Below are 26,284 nucleotides of genomic sequence, written 5' to 3' on the forward strand. Positions count from 1 at the left end.
TTTTAAAAAAATCTACCCCTAAGTGGGGCCGATGCAATAAAAATCGAGGAAAGCGGGCGCTGAAAAGTCAGCGCCCGCTTTCCTAATGCGCGCATGGTGCCCGCAAGGGGGGGCGCCATGCTATAACCAAATTAGGGGGTCGCCGTGGCTGCAGGCGTCGGTCTTCATAACTCGGCGGTCTGCAAAGGTTTTTTTAACTTAAGAAAGGAAGTACAGAAAAGCAGTTTTTTCTGTACTTCTTTTACCTGTGCTCAGCTATTAATGCCTGCTCCAGGCATTAGGGGGTGGATTGGCACCTATTTAACCCGCGGAGTGCGGGTTATACAGTGCGCTCAGCTGAGCGCACTGTATTGCATGGGCCCCAGTGTATGCACACACCAAGACCAATACCAACACCACAGCAAAAGTAAAGAATCAGAAAGAAGGAAGAGAAAGAAAACTAAAAGAAATAGAAAAAAAAAAAAAAAGACAAACCAAGAGAGACAGGAAAAAAACCCCCAAACCTTGAGACACATACCCAGAGTGCTCTGAAGTTCATCTTTGTTCAGTAACCTAAGAAGATACAACAACACAAGGAATCAATTATTTGAGTTATATAACAGAGACAAATTTATTAGTTGAAATAAGAATTTTCCTATTCGGCTAATACTTATCTGACAGTGAGCTTGAGTAGAAGCTTAGAATTTTGATGTATTCTGTTCTAAGTTCCGGTAGTGATAGAACCTAGAAATATAGAAGAAGAGGAAAATATAGAGTGGGTTTTTTTTATTATATATGTATTACATTATATAAAAAGAGAATTGCTTAAAACAGAAATACAGAGCGAATGATTTACTTTTATGTGGAATAATTTATCTGTTATTATTTAGCTTTGACATATTAAATTTTTAAAAAATTGTTTATACATTGCTGGTGATTAAAACTTTGTCTTTCCCCTCTAACCATGAGGGGACTCTTCAGGTGGGAGTATTCCCCTTGGTCCTAGTAAGGTGTCCTGAGTGAAAGGAGCATATTTCTCTATACTGCCCCCTTCTGTGAACACCCAGTGACACCAAATTTAAAACATCTAAAAACAGAATAATTGTAATTCGGCCACTGAAAGCAGGAAGGTTGTCACGCAGCAAAAGAAAGGGAGCATTAGAAAGAGAAAATTTAAAACAATCCAGGAATGTAAAACTTTTGAAGTTAAAATGATCAGACACTTTGGAACTGACAAGGAAGGACTCAGCAAAGACTTAAGTTTCTTATCTTATTATGATAACCAAAATTATCTTATTATGATAACCAAAATGGTAACAGATACGCTGAAAAAAGTTTGCTTTTGTGCATCTGGAGACATTTGAATCTCTCTCCTCTCCTCTTGGGTATTTCATAGGACTTTTGGTGTAGACCCACAACTATTTTGGTACCTCCACTCTGTCCATTTGGAGAAACAGCCTCCAGCAATGGACATATTATTCTAGGGGAGGGCTCATTAAAAACATTATCACCTTCTTTTTATTGATTATGCCTCTCCCATGCACCCTGGCTCTGGCCACCACCTTATCACACTGTTTTGCTATCTTGAGATCATACATGATCACCCCAAGGGCTCTCTCTTCCAGTTAGTACACATCAATATCTCACCCTTCATTGTGTACCATTCCCTCAGATTTCTGCACTTTCTTACACTGAACCTTAACTGCCAGGTACTCACCTACCCCTTAAGCTTTCTCCATCACACTATTCAGTACACTCTCAAGGGTGCCCATACTGTTTCAGATCATAACATCCTCCACAAAGAGGCAAACTTTTCCTTCTATCCCTTCTCAAAGACACTGAACAGAAGTAACCCACTTTACCACCACTCTCTTGTCTATCACTTAACCAGTTTCTACTTCAGTCTGCGATGTTAGGGCCCATTCCCAGGTTACTCAGTTTATGCATGAGTCTCTATGTGGGATATTAGGAGCTTTGCTAAAATCCAAGTATGCCACATCAGCACAAGCCCCTGATCCAATTCTCTGTTCACCAAGTCAAAGAAACTGATCAGAGTTTGCCAACACAATCTCCCTTTGGTAAAACCATGCTGCCTCACTTCTTGCATGCCACTGGATTCAAGATACTTCACTATTTCCTGCCTAAGTAACAAACTTAAAGCCAAATTTACTATGCATTTTCCCCATAGGCACAGAATGGGAGAAACGCTTTAGTAAATCAGGCCCTTAGATCGTAAGCTTTCTGGGGACAGGGAAATACCTACAGTACCTGAATGTAATCCACTTTCAAGTGCTGAAAGGCAGAATATAAATAAAATAAATAAATACACATCACTAAAGTGAGGCTAAGTGACATCTAATCTAATCCAATCAGCCTTGCAGCAATAATGTAATGTTCATCTTGCTTCAGTTACATGTACCAAGTTATTTCCTAAGTTTATTTCAGTTGTTTTAAATTAGATTGTACTTTATTATAGTTTATTCGATATGTTCCATGTTCCATGTATGTTCCATGTAAACCGCCTTCCCGGCGATAGTTTTCTCTGTTAATTGTGAACCGGAGTGATATGTATTGTATACAGGAACTTCCGGTATATAAAAACCTAAAAAATAAATAAATAAATACATTGAAGGTCCTGATTATATTTTCTCATAGACAATACTATACATACACATAAAGAGAAAATACAGAAATTATATAACTTTAATTGAAAATACAATAAATATACAAAAACATTCCTAATCAAAAATCCTACCTAATCGTGTTAAAAACTACCTATCCTCACCTTCACTCAATTTAATCCCATACATACTCACTCATACACTCCATTAAAATATCCTGTATCAATATACATCTACTCAAAATTACTATATGTAACTTACAAAAGTAGACAATTAATCAACATACATAATTAATTCATTAAGGGCGATTTTCAAAGGGTTACGAATAGGCCTGGCAACACACGTATGCCCCGGGGCTTTGTGAAAGGGGCGGCGCGGGATCGAGGCCTCAGCACAGTGGCCGTGTGATCGCGCGCCGGCAATTGGCCGGCGCACGCAACCTACGCCTGCCCAGAGGCAGGCATAAGTTATTAAACAAAGGTATGGGGGGGGGGTTTAAATAGGGCTGGAGGGGCGGGTTAGGTAGGGGAAGGGAGAGAAAGGTGGGTGGGGGGGGGGGTGGAAGGAAAGTTCCCTCCGAGGCCATTCCAATTTCAGAGCAGCCTTGGAGGGGACGGGGAAAGCCTTTGGGGCTCCCTTAGGGCCCCAAAGGCAATTTTATAACATGCGCGTGCGGCTGCACGCGCATGTTATAAAATTGGGCATACATTTGTGCGCGCCGAGTTGCGCGCATAAATGTACGCCTGAGCGTACCTCTTAAAATCCGGCCCTAACAATTTAAAAATATGAATTCCTTAACATAGTCTTTTACTCATTTTATTCTGACCTGAGGAAGAAAGTATTAGCTCTTGGAAGCTAGTCAAATATATTTAGTGAAATAAAATTGTATTATCCTATATATTTTTGGTTTATATCTATTAACCTTTATTTCCGAGCATAGATAGACATTACTTTGTTGTTAAGAGTTGTGCAGGCACCAAAAAGTCCCTCCCCCCACCCAACACTGGAGAGCCTCCACTCTCTCCATCTTTCCTCATCTGCCCATAACCAGGCTATGCTGCTAGAAGCCAGTCCTAGGCACAGTGACCATCAATAGCAGCAATCAGTGAGGAAACCAACGTGGGACCTATGCGTGCGCACTGGCTCACAGATCCCGTGCTGATTTCATCATTGATGGCTACTGTTGCCGCTAGCTTTCTTGGAAATTTCTCTGCCCTGATGATGTGTTCCCCTGTCGCAGCTATTCCCCTCTGTTCCCCTTTTAATCTGGCTCTAATTGTATGCAACTTGTTTGTTTCCCAGTGTTTCATTTTCCTCTCCATATGTGTGTGTTCAATCTTTGGATATCCTCTGCTCCTCTTACTCCTTTCTGATGTTTGCTTCTCCTTCTCAGAATCTACTTGTAAATGATGTAAGCCATGTTTCAAAGAAGGCTATTTCCTAGGCCTTGATAATGCAGGAAAGCAGGCAAGAACAAACTCCTAGGGTAAACATGTCTGTGGGGGTGGGGGGGGGGGGGGATCCATTGGTTTATCTATGAGCAGTGCCCCTAACCACCCATGCGAGAAACTGCATAATTAGGGCCGGAATTTAAGAGGTATGCGTGGGCGTACATTTGCGTGCGCAACCCGGTGCGCAAAAATGTACGTCCGATTTTATAACATGTGCATGCTGCCGCGCGCATGTTATAAAATCCACGATCAGTGCATGCAGGGGGTGCGCACAATTGTGCAACCTGCATGCGCCGAGCTGATCAGCCTGCCTCCGGTCCCCCCCACCTTTCCCTCCTTTCCCCCTACCTAACCCACCCCCCAGCCCTAACTAAATCCCCCCCTCTACCTTATTTCGTAGAGTTACGCCTGCCTTTGTGCCGGAGCACTCGGCCCCGCCCGGGACCGCCATCACACCTACGGCCCCGCCCACAGACCGCCGGCCCGCCCCTTATTCAAAGCCCCGGGACATGCGCGCGTCCTGGGGCTTAGGCTCGGCGCGCGCAGGAGGAGCTTGGGACAGGTTTCTGGGGGTTACGCGCGTACCCCTTTGAAAATCTGCCCCTATATGTCCAATATAACCACAAATATTTCTGTGCAATTTACAGCATGACAAACTGTTGATGCCGAGGGCATTTTTAGCATACAGAAGCTTATATACTTGAAAAAGATAAAAGGACTTTCTCAAGAAAATATAAAAGTGATGGCTGCGCTATTTCAATTAAAAAAAAAAAAAAGTGACATTTCACAGTTAAAAGTTTGTAACATATGTCTTCACTTGAAAAATTGTTGTTTTTTGTACTTGGTACATTTTTTATTTGTATATAGTTTAAATATTGTTTAAAAATAATTATAAATGGATTTTAATAAAAAAGAATTGACTTTTTTGCATAGTCAGAAGTGTGAATCTTTTTGCAAATTTGCCACATAATTCTTACTGAATTTTGAAAAATCTAATACAGAAATTGCTAACCTTTGGCTCTGCCTATGAGAGACTTTGGAAGCTGAAATGATGTCGCAGTTCATTTCTTTATTTGATTTATATTCCACTTTTTAGCAGTTTAAGGCGGATTACATTCAGGTACTGGAGGTATACTCTTCTACACCTCAGGCTCTTACCTCTCACGTCTCTCATGATAAAAGGAGACCATAAACTCAGATATGTCATAAAGTTTGAGTTAAATCAACCCTTAAAGATTTGATCAAAAGTCTGCAGCTGAACTTCGTATTGCAATGAACACCATTAACTTTTAACCTGGTTTTGCATACAACTGTAGCAACACAAATTCATCAAATTGCAATTCTGTCTTCACTTAATGTCTGAGCTTTCGAAATCTATTTATTATATCCTGCGTGCAAGATATTAGGCCAGACTTACTACGGCTTTTCTCCCATTTTGTGTCCATGAGGGGAAAAAAAAGCTTAGTTGAAGCATGCTCGGCAGGCTCCCAGTCTCCCAGAGGAGCTCTAAACTGCTCTGTAAATGTTTTGCAATGCTGTTTTGTTTCACAAGAGCAGACTGGAGTTCCAGCCCATGAATGCCAATGGAATTCTGGGCAGCACTGAAAGTTAGGCACAGGCTAATTAGATACTGAATCATGCCTGCAAACTTACTGCTGTTAGTGATCGATATACTACTAGCATCTTTTGTTTCCTTTGCATTATATTCATCCATCTGTTTTGCAGTGATAGCTTGCTTTGTTGGTCTTTTAATTATTTGCACTTGCAGAAGAAAAACGGGTTGGAAATAAAAGATCCTAAATGAAAAGGAATAAAACTATCATCATCATTTCCAAAGATACTCTGTTGGATTAAGTTACCTGCGCTGAACTTGGACCAGGGAAGATTTACGGTGTTCTCCGCATATTCTAAATCTGAGGAAACAGGTGCAGCAGTTTTGAAGGTTTTCTGAGAAATATCAAATTACTGTGAACCAGAAAACACCAAGAACACAGAAAAACTACATTCTACTGAAAGGTACTTAGAAACATCACAAATTACCAAAATCATTCTATCGATAACTATATGCATTACTGAGTAATTGTGACAGTTTGCCTTTAATTTGCATTCTACAATGCATTCCATGCATTTTCATTCTGAAAAAAGGCATGAAAATGAGGAATGATGGCGACATCCTATGCAACAGGAGCTTATGTAAATTATTGACTGGATACTGCATAATTTTATACTAATGACAGGTGAATAATTAATTTTTTATCTTCTCTACAACTGTGTGAGATGCTAATACAAATGTAATCCCATGTACATAGATGACAGGCATTCATGGATTTATTAATATTTATTTTATACATTACTCTATACACTATCAATCCTATATAGAAATAGAGTAAGAGTAATCAGCAAAGATGTTCAGATTAAAAAAATGAAATTAGTTGTTCAAAAGTATTAGTGTAGTAGTAGAAGAGCCCATAAAAAGTGCTGGGAGGGAGCTTTGCTCCCTCAGCCCCTCCCTCTCCAGTAGTTAATTTCTGTAACACTAATACACACACAAGCACATACACACACCATCCCCTAGCCAGCACTTCAGTCCCACACCATCTCCCCAGCAGACACACACAACCCTCTGAGCCAGGCCCCCTTGGCCCATGGCACTCCTTGGAGGCAGGAGTGATCCCGAATCACTCCTGCCCCACTGAGTCACTCTCCTCGTTGTGTGGGAGTGCTGCATGTGGTCCACACACATGCAGCCCAGCCTCGATGAAATACACAAACACCAAAGCAGAGACCCCAACTACCTTTTATATATGTTATATTATATTTGTATACTGCCTTCCATGAACATAATCCAACCCAAAGCATATACTATACATGCCATTTTAAATAAAGATAAGAAATAGCAATACCATTAATGTGTTCATGTAAGAAGTCTGTTTTGTCTCATAAAAATCACAACAAATTATTCTTAAATAGAAATTCTTGGCTAGTCTGTGTGGTACACCTTGAGTGGTCTTTGAGTAACCAGAGGGCAGATTCAGGGTGGACTCTGGCAGATATCTTGCATAAACTTTTTTATTAGTAGCAAGAAAACAAACAAAAGCAACTCTGTTATTCTCTGTAGTTCAACAGCATAAAAGTAGTATTACAACTTACATTCAGTAGCATTTTCTTTCTCTAGGCTTCCTTTTCTTCACTGGGCCTCCTACTTCATCCTGGTCTGGCTAATTATATTGAACGATAACAGTTTATCACAAAAAGCTTTTATATTTTACGTATACATATGGGTTGGATTATGTTCATAGAAGGCAGTATACAAATATAAATATACGTATAAATATACGTATACGTAAAATAAAAAAATATTTTTTGTGATAAACTGTTATTGTTCAATATAATTTGTGCCACACATTTTTTTTATTATGATTTATCTATATGTGTGTGCTTTTCACTCCGCCCTTTTCTTGTAATTATAAACCTTCCCAGGGACCTCCACTCGGACCAAGATTCCCTGCTATCTTAGGCTTAAGGTGCACAGGGCCAGATCTTTGGATCTGGTCCTTCAAGGTATTTGGGGATTTTCTCCCATATACTCCTCCACATACCCTCCCCCCTCAGCTCAAGCATCTTAGGTTGAGCGCTTGCCCTTACTAGGGGTATTACTTCTGCGAGAATCCCTGTTCTTCTCTTTATTCTCAGCCTAATGCTGGGGCTGTTTAACCCATCTAAGGCTTCGCTTCTCCACTTCAATGGGGAAACTGTTCCAGGGTTTGCGGCGTGCCTGCTGTTCCTCGTTTGTCCCAGTAAGTTCCATTACTTTGTTTACTGGTGTAACTGACAATACGGTCACTTTACTTTATTGAGTCCTGGTTATTCTTGTATTCAGAAAGCAGTTTAGATTAGGTTAGAGAAGGGGGAGGAGCCAGTCGATGCAGCCTCTCCCTTTGAGGCCAGCCTTCTCCGAGTTAACAAAAGCAGCTTATGGCGGCCACGGACCATATACGATATTTGGGTGTTCAGTTGGCACGGAAGGTGATAGACCTTTATTAACTTATCTTTCAAGTTATTTTGGCAGAAGTGAGGTGTTTACTGCATAGTTGGAAGTCATTGTCCTTATCATTCATGGGGAGATGTGCCCTGGTGAAAATGGTCATTCTGTCCTACAGATGATCCCTTTATGGGTCAGGGAAAAGGAGATGGCTGCCTTTCACGGCATTGTGAATGCCTTTATATGGGGTAATAGGAGGGCGTGAGTGTGCTTCAACGTATTACGGCTGGGAAAGCAACAGAGAGGTTTAACTATACCGGATATATGAGGGTATAATGTCTCATGCCTGTTGTGTTATGTACAAGATTGGGTTGCTAATAATAAACTAGTTTGATGTGGTGGGATTAATGGTGTACTGGATGCACTCAAACAACCCCACTTAATATGCTTCATCTACAGGGGGACAAATTTTCCTCCATAAAATGTCCAGCGTTCTGGCTTTCTGAAATCAGGAGGGCATGGATTTGATGGAGGACAATTTTAGGTTGCAGTGGTACTGTTTCTCCTAACTTGATTTTAACTGGAAATAGAACCTTTATTTACTGGAGCTCGAAAATCTGGTTTTTGGAGAATGGGCTCGAAAGAAGCTCAAGTCTTTGGGGGACTGGGTTGATCTCGAGACTGCCAGTGTGTACCCATTCTGTCAACTTCAGGAGGCCTAGGATATACCAAATTCTCAGTTTTTAACATATTTACAGGCGCCGCACTATTGTTTACTAGTGTGCAAGGGGAACCTGAATTGCCTCGTTGCTACAGAAATTGCTGTCTGGTCCAGGCATTTGAATTCCAAACTACTCATTGCACATCTAGATAGATTGGCATCACAGTGGAAGAATGATCTTGGTGAGGAAATAGAGGAAGAATGTATAATGCAAGCAGTTTTGCTGCTTTATACATATTTGTTATCTGCCAATCTATGGGAAATGCGATTTAAGTTACTACACAGAGTGTATATCACCAGAATGCTTGGGGTCAGAATGAAACTCTGGGATTCAGAGTTATGTTTGAAATGTAATTCGCATCGGGATACACTATGTCATATGTTTACGGGGTGTCATACACTACAGTCATACTGGAGACAAGGGTGCGCCTTTCTGGCTTGTATCTTAGGATCTTGTTCTTTTTTTTACAAAAGAGTTTGGAGAAGATGATATCTGAATAATATGTCTCCCACTTGATTTAATGGTAATCCATTTAAAGAATTGTTTGTGAATCCCCTGATGAAACCTCGAGTGAAACAGGAGCCTCTAGTCAGGAAGAAAAAGATCTTTATGAAAAACTACATGGAGGAGGAGTTTGAAATATATGGATTACATCATTTAGAATAAATAATACATGATTTATATTAGTCGATAAGTATACGCAAAGGACTAGCTGTGGGAGATTTAATAATTATTTGAAGTAAGATTTGGTATTTATGGGAGTGTTTAAATAATGATGTTTTTTTGATAATTGTATTTAAAAAGATATAATAATGTGAAAACTATTTAATGTATTTGTATTGAGTATGTGTGTGGAGAGTGAATGGTGATTAACATTTTATATTGTATTGTATTGTGATGATATATGCAATTTTTAAAAATGATTTATTACAAAGATTGTTAAAATAAAATTTGATAAAACTGTACACACACAGGTATGTGTTGATTTACCTATGACTGAATTCACCTGTGGATGGAAGCCTTGATGTATAATGTATATTGTATCTTATGTCAGATTCCTAGGTCTGGTTTAGTACTTTATCTGAACATATTTGGTAATGATTTGCGGTTGCCGCAGGCGGGGAGGAAATTTATTGCTGTTACATCAATGCTGGCCCAAAAGGCAATTCTTCAGCATTGGAATAGTGATGAGCTGCCGACTTTCTGTTGCTTCATGCAGCAAACTGTGCAAATGAAAATAATAAGGAAAAGGAATTTCCAATCTGTCAAGTCTATGCATTCTCAATTGTGCTAATATCGGTTATGGAAAACAGTGTGAAGTGGTTCAGTATAGTCAACTGAAGAGGATGTTGAGTTGCTCGTGTAACACTGGGTTCAGCCTATTCTGGAGTCTAGCTTGGTTTATTTGTGGTGTGAATGATAGTTGCGAATGCAGTGCAGATGTGGGAGGAATATGAAAGATGGTCATAAATAAAAGGAAAGAGCACAGGAAAAGTGTTATTAAAGATTTCATTGTCATGATTTTGTACTGCGTATACCAACAAATTTTGGTGGTTTCATGGAAATGAGATGGGTATCTTGTTTTTTCTTGTTTTCTCTAATAAGCAGATGTTTAAAAAACAACACAAAAGCAGCTTATAGCAGTGAGCTGTAGGGTAGTGCAGCTTTGAGTTGGAGTTAGGAGGAAGTGTAGGAGCTTAGTTCTTGTTTGGATTTTGGGGCTACTCTTTGACTCAGAGACCATCTGCCTGTAGTTCCTAGGCAAGGTCAGGGAACATCCCTTTCAGACCCCTTACTGGCTGGCTGAGTTTGTTCTTAAGTTGTTTTTCGGGTTTTGAAAGTTTTGCTTTGAAGGAAGACTGTGAGACTCCTGGGTGGTGTTTAGGGTGAGGGAATGGGGAATCCTCTCCCTGGGGACCTAGGATAAGGAAGCTGTTACCTTCCAAGGAAGCAGAGAAATGGTGGGACTATTTTATTCATAGGGCAATTGGGGCACTTGCGAAGGGCCCAGCTTGATCTTAAAAAAAAAATTAAAGAAAGAATAAAATGGTAAGAAAAATTAAAAAAAAAAAAAAAAAAGAAGAGAAGAGAAAATCATGAATGCCGGTATAGAAAAGCCTTAAATAAACAAACAAATAAATAAATAAATAAAAATAAAATAAGATAGTTAACTTACATCCCATATTATCTTATTTAGGTTTTAACAAGAATCGGCTGAGTCCATGGTTCGTAAATTGTACACAGACTGTGTAGTAGATTGTTGATCAGCTGTAGAGTTTTTTTTTCCCATTCCCTTGGACCACAGTAAAGAGACCCTTGCACAGACAGAGAGAAAGAGAAAGACTCTGAAACAGACACTTTGGAAAAAGAGTTAAATTGTTATTGTGCCACTTATCAATTAAAGAACACTTTCAATAAAGATTTGAATTTGGACACTCACTCAGAATCTTACAGATTGTTACTGGCACGAACAGTATCCCGAACATTGGTGAAAGAGTGCACCTCTCCCAGGGACAAGAAAGCACAAGCAGGGCACCCCAGTCACATCTGGGCTTTGAATGGTTCATTTCCTTTCTCCCCACTGACAAATAATGGCCCCAAATCAAGTCTAGCATACACCGGGGATGGGGTTACACTGGGTATCTGGAATATCCCAGTTCCCCTTAGCAACAGTGCTGCCGGATTCTTGGTGACAAGCCATCTGGCTTGGCTCAGTTTCCCATAAGCAGACCCCACAGATTTTTAAACTGGGAACAATTGCACCCTAAAATCACTGGATATGGGAGCTCAGCTTTGCCCTGCTGGCAGTGGCTTACCTAAAGTATTTGGCACCCGGGGTGGATAGTTCTTTTGGCACCCCCCCCCAAGATTCACTTCTCTGTCCCTCCTCCCCTCCCCCCCGCCCAGTGATCTCCGGTTCCCCTCTCTCTCACACAGGCTCTCTCTCTCGAACACACTTTCACACACCCCTGCACACAGGTTCCCTCCATTTCTCTCTCTCATACAATCATACCCCTTCACACAGCTCCCTCTCTTACAAAGATGCACCCTCACTCCCATACACACACAGAGACACAAACACACTCTCTCTCACTTCTTACCCTAACTCCCCATCAGAAGCACAGCAGCAGTTTCCACCTTCAGCTCCCATGACAGATGGGAACTATTCGTTTTTCTTGAGGAGGCATGGGGGCTGGTATGGCTCTACTTCCTGCATCTGCAGTGGGGAGGGTGGGGGCAGCGCTGTTGATCTTCCTCCTGCTTCAGGCCATAACTGCATGGCCTTTCCTTCTTCCCATCTGTGCGGACCCAACACTTCCTTTTCCGGGCTGCGGGGGGTGGGAAGAAGAAAAGGCTATGTAGTTGCCGGCTCCAGACCCGTGGAGCTCTAGGCAGCTACCCAGTTCTCCCACCGCTTGCAGCCCGGAGGTCTCTCTCTTCTTCTAGAATGAGCAAGATAGGCTCCGCTCGTGGCCACAGTGTTGCATCGGAGGTGGAACCTTGGGCCGAGGTGGGGTTGACGCAACCCGTAAGTAGGGACCTACGGGTCCCCACTGTCGGCAGGCGGAGTGGGCTGATTAACAGAGGCCAGCTGGAGCTTCACCAATACCAGCCCTCGTTCACCGCGGGTTGAGCCTTTGGGTGCCGGGGCTGGCTGGACTTAGGTGGGCCTCTGTATATGGTTGATGAGGAGATCGTGATCAGCCCAGAGACAGCAGAAGGGAGATAGTACAGTCTTTCACTGGACAAGGTAGTGTCCTGGAGACTCTGGCGCCAAAGGAATGTAGGCAGACAAGGGGCACCCAAGCAAGAGCAGGCCGAAGCCTGAATAAACCAAGTCCAGGAAGTAGGCTGAAGAGGCATCGAGGAACAGGCTTGAGTCAGGGCTGGCGGCAATCTGGAAGTAGTGGCAAGCAAGGCTGAGGTCTGATCACGGAGATGGTCAAGCTTAGTCAAACGATGGTGAGGTCTGGGTCTGGAGAGAGGCAACGTAGTCAGGCAATGCAGAGGTCTGGGTCTGGAGAGAGGCAATGGCATAGTCAGGCAATGCAGAGGTCTGGGTCTGGAGAGTCAACAGCATGGTCAGGTGAAGCAGAGGCCCGGGCTTGGAGAGAGTCGATGGCGTGGTCAGGCAAAGCAAAGTCAAAATCCATGTAGGCAATCCGAGCAAAGGAGAAGAGCAGGAACGTAGGAGCAAGGAGTCAGGAACCAGGAACAACGAGGAACAGGAACACAGGAGTGAGACAAATCTCTCAAGAAGCAATGAGTACTCGACCAGCGAGGAGACCTGTTGCAAAGGCAAAGCTAGGGAGCAGAGCCCGGGCTTAAGTACCGGTGCTCCACTGACGTCATCATCCGGGGCTGCGACTCTGTTCACAGCACGGTCCCTACTTAAGCATTAGTGTTGCGCACGCCTAGGGAGGGGCGTGGTGCCGAGCAGCAGCAGCTCTCCGCGGGCCATGCAGAGAGGCCTGACGGGGAACAATGGAAGTGGTGGTTTGACCAGGAACGCCAGGTACTGTAGCTGAGCCAGAGGCACCAGAGGAGGCTTGAGGATGAAGCTGGCGGCCCACCACCGCCAGAAATGAGGAACCAGGAGCTGGAGTTACTGCAGAGAGATGAGAGGGCCGTGCCGCAGATCTGCCGTGGACGGCTTGCGTAACACACCGACCTCCATGCTGTCACCCGGGGTAGACTGCACCTCCCCTTTAGTATGCCACTGCCTGCAGGAGTCATCAACAGAACCCAACTAGTTGGGTACCGCTGCTGGTCACCATGTACACAGGTAAGTGTTGCCTTCCTCTTGAAATTAATTCATCATCTCTGGGCTAAATTTTTGCAGATAGTGGTCTTTCCAGATTTAGAATCCACTAGCACCTGGGTGGGCACCTCATTCAGCTCTACTGAAATTACCAAGACTGAAAGTTCCCCACGAGGCCAATCTACCAAATTACAGCTTTGTATTTTCGCAAATGTTTTTGCACATTCTTCTCACTCCTCATCCTCCCATTGAGGACAGTTCTTAATGTGCTCTTGCTCCACAATGGGTGTATGCCTGTGGGACTTGTTCTGCTATGATTGACAGTGCCTAGAAAAGGTTCAGCACTCCCATCCTTTGGGTGGCTGTGATCTCTCTTGCATTGCTTCACTAACTTGTACTCCCATTCTATGTCCTCCGGCCATAGGCAATCCTCGTTAGCATGGTTATCTGTCTTACAGAAGGAACATGGCCATGACACTAGTTTAGTTTTATGTTTACTCCTTCCTTCCAAGGGTTCCTCATTTTCTTCTTTGTCATAACTGCAACTCTTTTCCTCGTGTCCATTCCCAGCACAAAGTGAACAATAGGAAAAAGTGTTCGGACCCACACTAATCAGAAGGATGGATACTGCTAAGATTCCCCTTTTTCTCTTACTCTCCAGTTATCCTTCTTTTAAAGGTCCTCTCTTGTCAGTGCCTGTATTCGCCTCTGGTGTTGGTTGAGTTATCAAGTTGACATCCATGACCTCAGTTCCTTCTTATCAGCAGTCTCTGGCCAAATGTTTTCACTTTCAACAGTTGAAACAAGCAGAGCAGTCTGATGGCAGTGCTTTAAATATGGAGGCATAGTCATCCTGCTCTGAGGATTGTTGCTGGTGTCCCTTGTTCTCACCGCCAAGATAGGGAGCCTGTGAAGGTTGTTTCTCCAATCACTGCAGTATGTCTGGCATCAGCTGAGTCTGATGAAAGGCATCTGCCACTTCCAAAGCTTTCTCCAGGGTAAGCCCTGGGAGTTGACATACCTAATTCCACATTGATCTGTGCAGCCTATCTAGGAACTAATCCAAAAGAACCTTATTGGCTACCTCAAGGCATCTCTTCACCTCCGACTGTAACCACTTCCATCTGACATCTTTTAGCTGATGGAAAATCTTCTTGGGGTTTCCCCTGGCTGTAGAGAACTCCCTTGGAACTGCTGGTAGGTCTCTGAAATGTAACCTGATCTTTTCAGGATGGCATTTTTGACCATAGAATAGTTGGCTCTCCCATTGGATTTGACCACTTGGGAAAGCTGCTTGGCTCCTGCCGGTGAATATGTTTGCTAGGTATGTGGTCCAACTTGCCTCTGCCAACCCATCAAGTGGGAGGTTCTTTCAAAATTCTTTGAGAACACATCCAGGTTTTTCCCCGCCTTCTTCTTAAACTGAACAGGAGGTGGAGGGCGTGCCTGTGCCAACTGGGTCAATACTGTTGCTGGTTGCTCACCAATGCCAGCTGTTGGGCCACTTGTTCAGTCAAGGTGTGGTCTGCCCCCCAGGTTTTCTGCTGCTCCTAAACAAGGACCTGCATGGTTCGCTTCAAGCCACTGCCTCTGGTACCAACAAAGTTTGCTGAAGGGCTCTGCCCTGTTCTGGAACACTAAAACAAAAGTTCCTTTTTTTCTTGCAGGAAAATTAAAACAAAACCTGCCTGTTAAGCACTGACTCACTATAAATGTAAGTCCCTCACTCCAGACAAGGCTATCCTTTTTAGTCTGGGTGAGATCTAGTACAGGAAAAAGTAACAAAAGGAGAAAAAAAATCCCTCTTTTTTTTCCTCTTCTTCTTTTGGTGTGGTTTCTCTGTGTGTGCAGAAATCACCAAACTGACACCATATGTGGCACCGTGAATAACTAGAGAACAGATTCAGGGCATATTCTGGCAGAAATCTTGCATATACACGATACTGGTTGCAGCCCTATGTGGGCAAGAGCCAGGCGACTGTGAGAGCACATTTTTTCTGATACAATTTCCCATATGAGTTCTTAAGAGTGTTCTTTAAATATTATTCCTCTGCTATTGGGGTTGTTGGGTTTGTAGATTTACATGAAGAGGATTTGGAAGCCTTAGATTGATAGTATTCGAGAAATCTTGCATAAACATCTTTATTAGTGGCAAGAAAACAAACAAAAGAAGCTCTGCTATTCTCTGCAGTTCAACAACACAAAGGTAGTATTACAATTTACAGTTCAGTAGCATTTTCTTTCTCTAGGCTTCCTGTTCCCTCCATGGGCCTGGATAGTTATATACCTTCCCAGGGACCTCTGCTTGGACCAGGATTCCCTGCTGTCTTAGGCTTAAGGTGGACTGGGCCAGAACTCTCAATCTGGTCCTTTAAAGTATTTGGGGGTTTTCTCCTGTATACCCCTTCGAAGTCTACCAAAATTGTGGATTATGTTATTCTACTCCACATGATGAACCCTTACCATATTTCAAATGACCTTCAATCCTTTTCCCTAATTATGTTTATTTTTAAACAAATTTAAAATTCACTGGAGTCTATACTTTCTTTATTAGCAGAGTAGATTTTAAGTCAAACATGACATTAATTGATAATAAATGCCCTGGACATGTGAGATTATTGCTATTCTAATTAGAATAATACAGTTCTGTTTGTGAATGATAACTTTAAAATGTATGTGTATGTGCCCATATACATGCACACAAGGACTCACACTGCAATGCATTTGAATTTTAGAACATGAACGTAATTACGTATACACTATGTAAAATATGTTTAAATTGATTGCAATAGTTGCACATGGAGATTTGCATACATTTGTGTAAGTTTATTTTCTAAACCCAAATATATGTGCAAGATGCATATGGATGCTTCCACGACCGGAACTTCTGGTTCCACAGGGGTATTGTCATTTAACCATGCCGCCACCTGCAAGACCGCCAAATTTGACAACCCACCTCGCATTCCTGATGGTGGAGTTTGAGAGGGAACTCTTCCCTATCCAAAAGGTACAGCACAACCTGCGCCACAACAAATTGGTCTGGTGCCTGGCTAGACACCGATTTAATCACAGGGCATCGTGACCATGAGGGATAAGTATAATGTGGGTAATGGGGGAGAGGGCAGGTAAATGTGTACATGGGAAAGTCATTAGGGAGGATCTCGGTGTGGGCAACAAATAGGTCTAGAGGTAATAGGTATGATAGGATACAATAACATACGTGCATTCCATTAATAGCATGATATATGTACATGTGTTGACAGTGTAATCTAAGGAAAGAGTTAAATAGTTTGCAAGGATGAGAAGGGAAGACTAAAATCAATAGTCACAAGTACAGTAAAGGTGTCATTACAAGATTAATTTTCCTATCAGATATATCAGACATTTTATGGTTGCTCCTATAGCTGAGGTAATGTATGGCCTACTATCGGTAGGGAGAGATGTGGCCCATTCACAAGGTTCCTATCATTTCCCAAAGCTATGTGCTCTAAACCTGCAAACAGAATAAAAAAGACTGCTGACTTTGCAACAGCATCTGCACTTACAAACCGACTACACTGAGCAGTGTGAAAAGGAAATGAAAGGAGTCAGGAGTTGGCTACATTCACAAAGTCTATTTTTAGTTTAAAAAAAACCAAAGATTTTTTAAATCACTGCTAAGTCTAGCATTTGATATGTTTAAAGGGAGGCAATTTGAAAACCTAAATGCCATTTACATTGCTTTACATAAACCATCTTCCATGGTATTTATTTAAAACGTGTTCTGCTTACTTTTAACTTTAATAAACAAGTAGTTAATTGTTGAGTATAGTGAGCAGCATCCTGATAGTATAAAAAAAATCTCTCCTTGCAGCCAGGAGAAAAATCTCCTTGGAACTCATCCCAGATTTTTTTTTTTTTTAAATATTTATGGATCAGAATTCATAAACTTAGTAACATAAGTGTTGCAAAAAAAATAAGATAGTATTATGTAGTGAAAGACCTGCCCAGCTTGCTCCCTCATGACAAGGGGTACCATTGTGGTTCATGGAGTGTTCCTGTTCAGGAATAATTTGGGGCTTAGTGGCAGCACAGCACTTCTAGGTGCATTAAGGAGTACAAAACGCCATGTTAGGCCCTTCTGATTCCATTAGAATACATTGTAACATTGAAGTTTGGAGGTTATTATTATCAGCTACATTGCACACTCAACTTTCTCATCTTAGTACTCTATAGATAGAGGACCTGAAGATGAAAGCCCGGGAGAAGCACCACAAGAGACAGAGATTGTTGGTCCAGTTGTGAGCAAGGTGGGATGAGGTTGGAAGTAAGTTAATGATATGGCCAACAGGGACATTTTCACAAGGCCTATGTCCTGTTTCCATCACCAGCCACACTATAGGCTGATTGCTCATCATGACAATGTCTCTGCCATGAGCTTTAACAAAGCCTCCACCTTGGCAATTATCTAGCTCCAAGCCAGCACTGTCATGAAATGCTACTTATACGGCACCCTTAGGTCTAGCTGCAAACCTTTCAGGGTGTAGCTCCCACTCCTACATTTATTCCTACTAATTGTATATAGCCCCTGTCCCAAACAATGTATTGCCTCATGGCCCTCGATGCCTTGCTAAGTAGACCCCAACCCAATGTTTCAAACCTTCACACTGAGTCCAACTCTGAGCCCATATCACAAGCAAGGCACCTCGCTTGTGAGATATCCTGAAGCTAGGAGCATTTACCTTTGCCTGCACCTCTCCCAGAAAAGGAACGCCTTTTACCTGCCTCTATGCTATTGCACATTGCACCCTGTAGGATATATGCATACCTATTCTCCACATTTGCTGTTCTCTTCACAGATAGCTCCTTGCCATTGTTGGGAGAGCAGAAGGTACAACAGCAGGAGGAGGACAAGGAGCAGGAGGAGGCAGAGCAAGAGGAGGAAGCAACACTGGCGAGGTCCTGGCCTCTCCATCCACCCCAACAAGCAGCCAATGCTTTTATTTACATGTGGTTTGCTCTAATTTTAATATGTATCACTGATGTTACCAGGGACCTATTTTGCATGCACAATAGGGCCTTAGTGCATAGCATGCTATTTACCATGCATGCTATACAGCCAACAGTCTAAGCTTCAGTGCATAGACCACCCCACCCCCTATGTAGGCTATAATTTCACTGTTTTTCAGGTTATAATCTTTTAACCTCATATTGTTAGGCATTCTGCTCGTAAGTGTTTATACATTGTAAATTTAGATGTTTGTTTTCCAACTGATTAGAGATTCTTTGAGAGTAAAAAAAAAACAACCCAGTCTTTATCAGGATTTTTGCTGCACAGAAATTATTGCTGGGTGCTTTTTTTGACTGAATTACTTTGTGCCGCTCAGGAATCAGTATAGAAAAAGAACAAAGAGTGGAGGATCCAAAGCAGGCAAGGGAGGGGTGAGGGAGTATTAGAGGAACTGATGTTTTTCTAGGGTTTATCCAATAAAAATCTTTTTTTTTTCCCCATAAGGGATATTTATCAATTAAAACCTAAAATCTGAGGCCCTACTCATAATCCTGTAACTTTTCACTACTGGGATGAATTCCAAGGAGTTCCAAGGAGATTTTTCTCCTGGCTGCAAGGAGATATTTTTTTTTATACTATCAGGATGCTGCTCACTATACTCAACAATTAACTACTTGTTTATTAAAGTTAAAAGTAAGCAGAACACATTTTAAATAAATACCATGGAAGATGGTTTATGTAAAGCAATGTAAATGGCATCTAGGTTTTCAAATTGCCTCCCTTTAAACATATCAAATGCTAGACTTAGCAGTGATTTAAAAAATCTTTGTTTTTTTTTAAACTAAAAATAGACTTTGTGAATGTAGCCAACTCCTGACTCCTTTCATTTCCTTTTCACACTGCTCAGTGTAGTCAGTTTGTAAGTGCAGATGCTGTTGCAAAGTCAGCAGTCTTTTTTATTCTGTTTGCAGGTTTAGTCATTTTTCTCTGTTCTTACATATTTGTTAGCCTACTTCCTGATGGGAGGAAGCTTTATGCCATCATTATGTGCGAGTGTGTGTGTCCCACTAATGAATTTTTCCCTTCAGTGTCCTATCCACACTAAATTTTCAGAGAATGCCGGGGAGGGAGGCAGGGGGCCAAGAAGAGTCAGACTCGGGAATTGTGTTTGGATTTACATATGCCATGAATATGCGCTTGAAATTATGCCACCTAATAATGTTTTCATATTGCGTCTGATCCACACTAGATTTTCTGGACATGTCAGGGGATCCATGAAGATCATGAAGGGGAAATGTTTGAGGGATTCATGTATTCCACAAATTCTCATGCACGATTATGCCACCAAATAACGTTTTTGTAATTGTGCCTCTCAATAAATATGGGGGCCGATATTCAGCCACGGAGCGGCTAGATAAGTTAGTCGGATATAGCTATTTGGCTAACTTAATGAGGATATTCAGTACACCGCTGAATATCCCCAGCTATCTTAAAAGTTAGCTGGATAAGTATATCCGGTGAATTTTAGAACAGCACTAGGGCACGACCAGAGTTATCTGCATAAGTTAAGCGGCTAACTCCAAATATGTGCCTAATTCTGCTCTGCCTGGAAACACTTCCTGCCCGCATACAGTTTTGAATATAGCCAGGTAGACATTTAGATGGATAACTTTTCAATTATCCATCTAAACGTCTTTTGAATGTTAACCTCTTGGGATTTTTCATCTAATCCACACCAAATTTTCAGGACATTTCAAGAGCTCTACAAGAATCACGAAAGGGGTATTTTGGAATATTGTCCACATATTGTCAGGAATTTTCAGGGGGCCCAAGAGGAGTTGGACACAGGTAACTCTTTCTGGATCTGTGTAGGCATGAATTCTGGAAAGTAGGGTTTATTAGTTCTGTGTAGAACTTCTAGTTTAATGGGGCTGCCCTTTCAAAACCTTCTTCTAATATTCCAGCACCATCAATGCCTGTATGTCTGTATTTCTGCATTAATTTACTATCTTTGGTACTAATGTTTCTTAATTAAATTACAGTTATCTCCTACTCCGGTATCAAGGCTGTCAGTGATGATGAACATTTCTCCTCGGAGAATACCAGCAAACTAAGCCAGGATGTTTTTTCGCAGGAAGCATCCCACTACTGTGGGGCTTGTTTCCACGATAGAGGGCCCCTCCCTATATGGCTATATGGCGCATTATTTTGTCTTGCAGCCAAACACTGCAGGACAAAACAACGTGGCTAGTGGCCCTTTAGGTGTGATGGCAGCTCCAATCTCAAGGGACCGCCATCGCCTTAAAGGGACGACTGCAGAAAAATGCCCCCCAAAAAAGAGGGGTCAAGGTTGGGGCTGCTACACAAGGCGGCCTCAGCAACCCAAAGTGAGAAAAAAGAATGAAGTTCATATGCAAAGACAGATTTCCCCCCCCCCCCCCCAAAACCCTGTAATCAATAATGGCCCCCTGAACCCTGCCCTTAATAAAGGGTATTCCAACCCAGGGTAAGACTGCCCTCCCTCCCACCCCAATAGTTATCCAAAATCATTGGGGATATAGTGCACCCCTTCCCTCATCCCCTCCCCTTTCCCCCAAAGATCTAAAAAAAACCCCAAAAAAACATTTGAAGCTCATGGGAGGGCCCCCCCCCCCGTACCCACAAACCTTCAAAAACCTGCTGCGGATCCTGCGAAGAGGCCCGGGGTACCCTCTAGCCCCAGGCCTGGTTGGTGCTATTTTTCAAAATGGCACGAAGTTGACCTTGCCCCAGTCACATGACTGGCGCAAGATCCAGAGATCGTACCTAGACCACGTGCCTAGGTCCAATCACTGGACCTTGCCCCTATCGCGTGTCGAGGGCAAGGTCAGGTTGGTGCCATTTTTAAAAATGGTGCTGCATGGGGCTAGAGGGTACCCCAGGTCCCATTGAGAGATCTGCAACAAGTTTTTGAAGGTTTGGGGGTGCAGGGTGAGAGGGGGGGGGCCTCCCATGAATGCAAATGGGGTTTTTTTTCCCCAGATCTTTGGGGGAAGGGGACACTACATCCCCAATGATTTTGGATAATTATTGTGGTGGGGGCAGTCTCAAACTTCATGTCTTTGGAAAGGGGAGACTGGGGTACTCTTTATTGAGAACAGGGTTGGGGGTGCCACTCATTAATTACAGGATTCGGGGGGCATACGTTGCCTCACATGAAAATTATTTTTTTGATATTTGTGGGTATCTGGGCCACCTTGAGTGGTGGCCCTGGGTTGAGACAGGGACAAGCCTTGACCCTGGCTCAACTCTCTTTTTGCATGGCCCTTTAAATGTAATGCGGGAGCCACAGAACCCGTATTATGGTTCCGGGGCTTCTACATTACATTTCTCATGACTGACCACTTTCTTGGTCAGCTGTAATAAATTATTAACATAGAATTGCCTAGCAATGGCCATTCAAAATACCACTGTAGTGCTCTAGTGTGCAGTAACAGTATACATTGCATGATATATACTGTTTAACGAGCATTAGAGCCCTATTGCAGCATGTTGCAACTCCCAGTATGGCTGATAAAAATCTCCCTTGTCACTGTTTACAGTCACTTTATCCATGCTGGATGCATGTTTCAACCACAAGCTAATAATTTTAACATTGATGTCACATTGACAGCTGAATGGAGATTACAGGAAATTATAAATAAACATTTTATGGAAAATCTGGCACCGAAGGTCTCTGATTTTGATCTTCCATGTGGGCTATTAACATCTGTAAACAATATCCATACAGGCCATGCTAGATGTGGATACCTCACGTACAAATGAAAATTTTCACCGGAATGTGTGACCATTGAACATTTAGTAACACAATGCTGGATTCATAAATAGAAAGGAGACTTGGGGGCCGTGACGTCACAGCTAGAGATCGCTGCTTAACCCACAAGCTCCTGCTCCAGCCCTAATCATCTGACCGAATCCGAGCGTTTCCAATTTGCTCAACGCCACAAAATATTAGCAGCTCACTGTGAGTAATACAATGGCGACAAAAAAGAAGCAGTCTGACCTCCCGTGCTTCTCCTTCAGTAAAGAGGGACACCGTGCGCTCGAAGGCCTGGCACCCGCTCACAGACTCTGAGTCCCGTTAAAAACCTGGCGATACACGGCGAAATAATCCCGGAAATGTACGACCTCCCTACCCGTGGAGAATTTCGCGAATGGTTCGCGATCCTTAGGGCGGACATTAAAACATACCGCCAGGAGCTCATGGCTCACGTTGAAGAGCTTAAAGAAGAGATCGGATCCCTGGGGCACCAGGTAGATGATCTGGATACTTGCGTGGAGGGCCAGGTCGCGTTGACTTCCGAAAACAGGTCAGCTTGTTCCTCTCTACAAGCGGACACACAGCAGCTAACAGCCAAAATCGCCGATTTAGAAAACAGGGCCCGCTGAGGTAACCTGCGCTTCCGCGGTTTCCCTGAGTCACAGTCACCCAAAGACTGCCACGAGCTGATTCGCGGGTTCTGTACATATCTGCTCACGGAGACTAACCCAGAGCCCTAACCCACCACAGCTGAGGATGGAAACAGATATCAGACTTTTTAAAAAAGGAGTCAAAACCTGGCTTTTTAACCAAGCCTTTAACAAGGATTGATTTATTTTATTGATAATTTTTAGTGATATACTTTTAATGTTACATTTTGTATTTTAAGATATGTTTTGATTTATAGTTTTATTTGTATTTTTAAGATGTACTTGGATCTATTGTTATTGTATTTTAGCTTATGTTGAGACAGATTTTATATTTTAGATGAACCGTTTTAAAAAAGTTACCCTTCTTTTATACGCAAATATAGTAACTAACATTTGATTTATGCTGTAAACCGATGTGATATGTATCAACATGAATGCCAGCATACAAAAATCACTAAATAATAAATAAAATAAATAAATTATCACATTCCCCCTATTAAATTTGACAGGGCACACAGAGCACTCCGCTCTCCCCAGCCCAACCGCAGTCGCGGCATCATCGTCTGCTTCTCTATCCTATACAAGAACAAGTGGCACAAGCAGCCAGATCGCGTTCTAGATGGACATGGAACGGGCAGGAAATTATCAGTGTACCCAGACCTGTCCTCTGCAATGCTTCAAAACAGGCAGCCACCACTTTTCTCAGAAACAATAATACTAAATACCGCTGGCTCCATCCATTCGGCCTCTCAGTCATCCTAGAAGGGATTACACACAAAATTTTGAATCCAGCTGAAGCCTCCATTGCTCTCGCACCTCGCGGATATGTTAGCGATCAACCACCACCCAAAGAATGCCAGCTGCCTCTCGCACCAACCCTGCAACCTGCTTGGCAAAGGGCAGGCAAACAACCAGACAGACGACGCAGACAATCAGGAGGCTCTTCGCACAGCCATGGATCTACCTGAACAATCTCTAATTTGGCACATGCCTCAGCGCTTTATTAACATGTATCAGTGTTTCTCTTTCTCAGTTTAAATGTTATTATGTTTAATTTGGTGTATTCCAATATATCACCTATTTTCTTGGATACTATCTAACGGTCTATTTCAGACCTTATCATTTATCATTGGGGGCGGGGGTTGGGATCAGAGGAGCCATCTCTACTCGCTGTTACTTCAACCCCCAATTAAGGGAAGGCGCTCGCCTGCATGGAGTGAATTGCAGGCCTATTTTCTTCACACGAGGACAATAATTGTTCTCTGAGGTTTCATGATATGCTACTATTTCTATGTCGGGTCACTTACACTTGGTGTACTCCAATCCAAGAACCAGGGTACCATGCACCTAGATTTTTGTTACCTATAGCTGCTAAATATTACTATAACCTATGGAAGGTAATGTCTTATAATATTCTTGCCTTTTGTGATTGTGGCTAGTGGCACGCTAAATTTCGACCATTCCTTCTCACAACTCTCATTCACTCATATGAATGGCTAAACTGAGAATAGTCTCCATCAACACTAAGGGGCTGAATTCTCTTCAGAAGAGGTCCTTGCTCTTTCGTGAACTCAATATACTTTCTCCTGAGATTGTTTTCCTTCAGGCAACCCACCTATCACGTAAATATGAAACCTTGATGAAGTCTCCTAAATATACCCCTCAATATTATTCGGCTAACACCAAGCTGACTAAATTCACCGGTGTGGGAATCCTGTTTGCCGCCATCCTAATAGTAGAATGTACTTTCTATAAATCAGACACTAAGGGTAGATATTTACTCCTTCGCGCCAGGATCAAAGAGACTGAATATACTCTGCTTAATCTTTATGCCCCTAACAGGGATCAAATTGAATTTTTTACAGACATCCGCCAATTGCTCCTCCAGCATACTTCAGGTGCGCTTATTTTGGGTGGTGACCTTAATGTGGTACTTTCTCCATCCCTAGACACCTCTAAGGGTCACACCTCCACCGCCTTCCCTCATACTCGAGCACTTAAGGCTCTCATGGCGGATTTCCATTTAATAGATACCTGGCGAACCAAATTTCCACGATCTCGTTCTTATTCCTTTTACTCTGCAGCCCATGACTCATACTCCAGAATCGATTATTTAATGGTAGATAAATCTCTATATCACCTAATACAAAAAGCCGAAATAGGTATAACATGGTCTGACCATGCTCCCGTTTTTATAGACGTTGGCCTTTCTTCCCAAGATCAGGGCCGCCAATTCTGGAGATTTAACAACTCACTGCTACATGATCTTCAGTTCAATACGGCCCTGACCACTATTGTCTCTGATTTTTTTCATACGAACATAGAGTCCATTCAATCTCCAATCGTAGTGTGGGAATGTTTTAAAGCTTTCATCAGAGGTCACTTCATTTCCTGTTCCTCCTACCTGAAAAAGAGGAGGGAGGCTGAGGGTTCCCAGTTAAGAGCCCAAATTGCTTCACTCTCACACCAACATATGCACGGATCAACACCTAAAATACTCACTGCTCTCACCAGGGCCAGAGAGGCCCTCCACAAATTAGAACTGAATCAAATCGCACACTTCCTAACGCTGACGTGCCAACTTCATTTCGAGGGGGAAAATAAGGCCGGTAAACTCTTAGCCCACCAACTAAAGAAAACCTCGCTTCAGAATCATATTCTTAAAATCAAAAACGATCAGGGCCAGATTGAGTCCTCTAACACTGCTATTACTCAGAAATTCCTTAAATTTTATCAAAAATGTATATGCAGCTGAGATGCATATTTCTCAGACAGCTATCGAGATGTATTTAAAGTCCATACCCCTTCCTGGCCTATCTCACGACATGAGGACTATCTTAAATGCACCTATATCTACACCCGAAATATTGGGTCATAAAATAATTAAAAATCGGCGGAGCCCCTGGCCCTGATGGCCTTACTGCCAAATTTTATAAAATCCCTTGGGCTCTATATTGTTCCATATCTGCAACAACACTTTAATTACCTACATGATGGAGGCTCACTTCTCCCTTCTTCCAACATGGCCAGTATTACAATCATAGCCAAACCTGGTCGGGACCCTGCTTTATGCGCATCCTACTGACACATCTCCCTGATAAATTTGGACTTAAAAATCTTAGCCAAAATACTAGCGGACCGCCTCAACTGCTTTATTGCACAAATTATACATTCAGACCAGGCTGGATTTATTCCAGGATGCATGGCGAGTGACAATGTCCGTAAAATTATCAATATTTTATGGGGCACTACTAAATAACCCTTATCCACTTTGTTGTTGGCCATGGATGTTGAAAAGGCCTTAGATATGGTCCACTGGCCATTCTTA

This window comes from Rhinatrema bivittatum, chromosome 3 (assembly GCF_901001135.1).
Source record: "Rhinatrema bivittatum chromosome 3, aRhiBiv1.1, whole genome shotgun sequence".
In the NCBI taxonomy this organism is placed as follows: Eukaryota; Metazoa; Chordata; class Amphibia; order Gymnophiona; family Rhinatrematidae; genus Rhinatrema; species Rhinatrema bivittatum.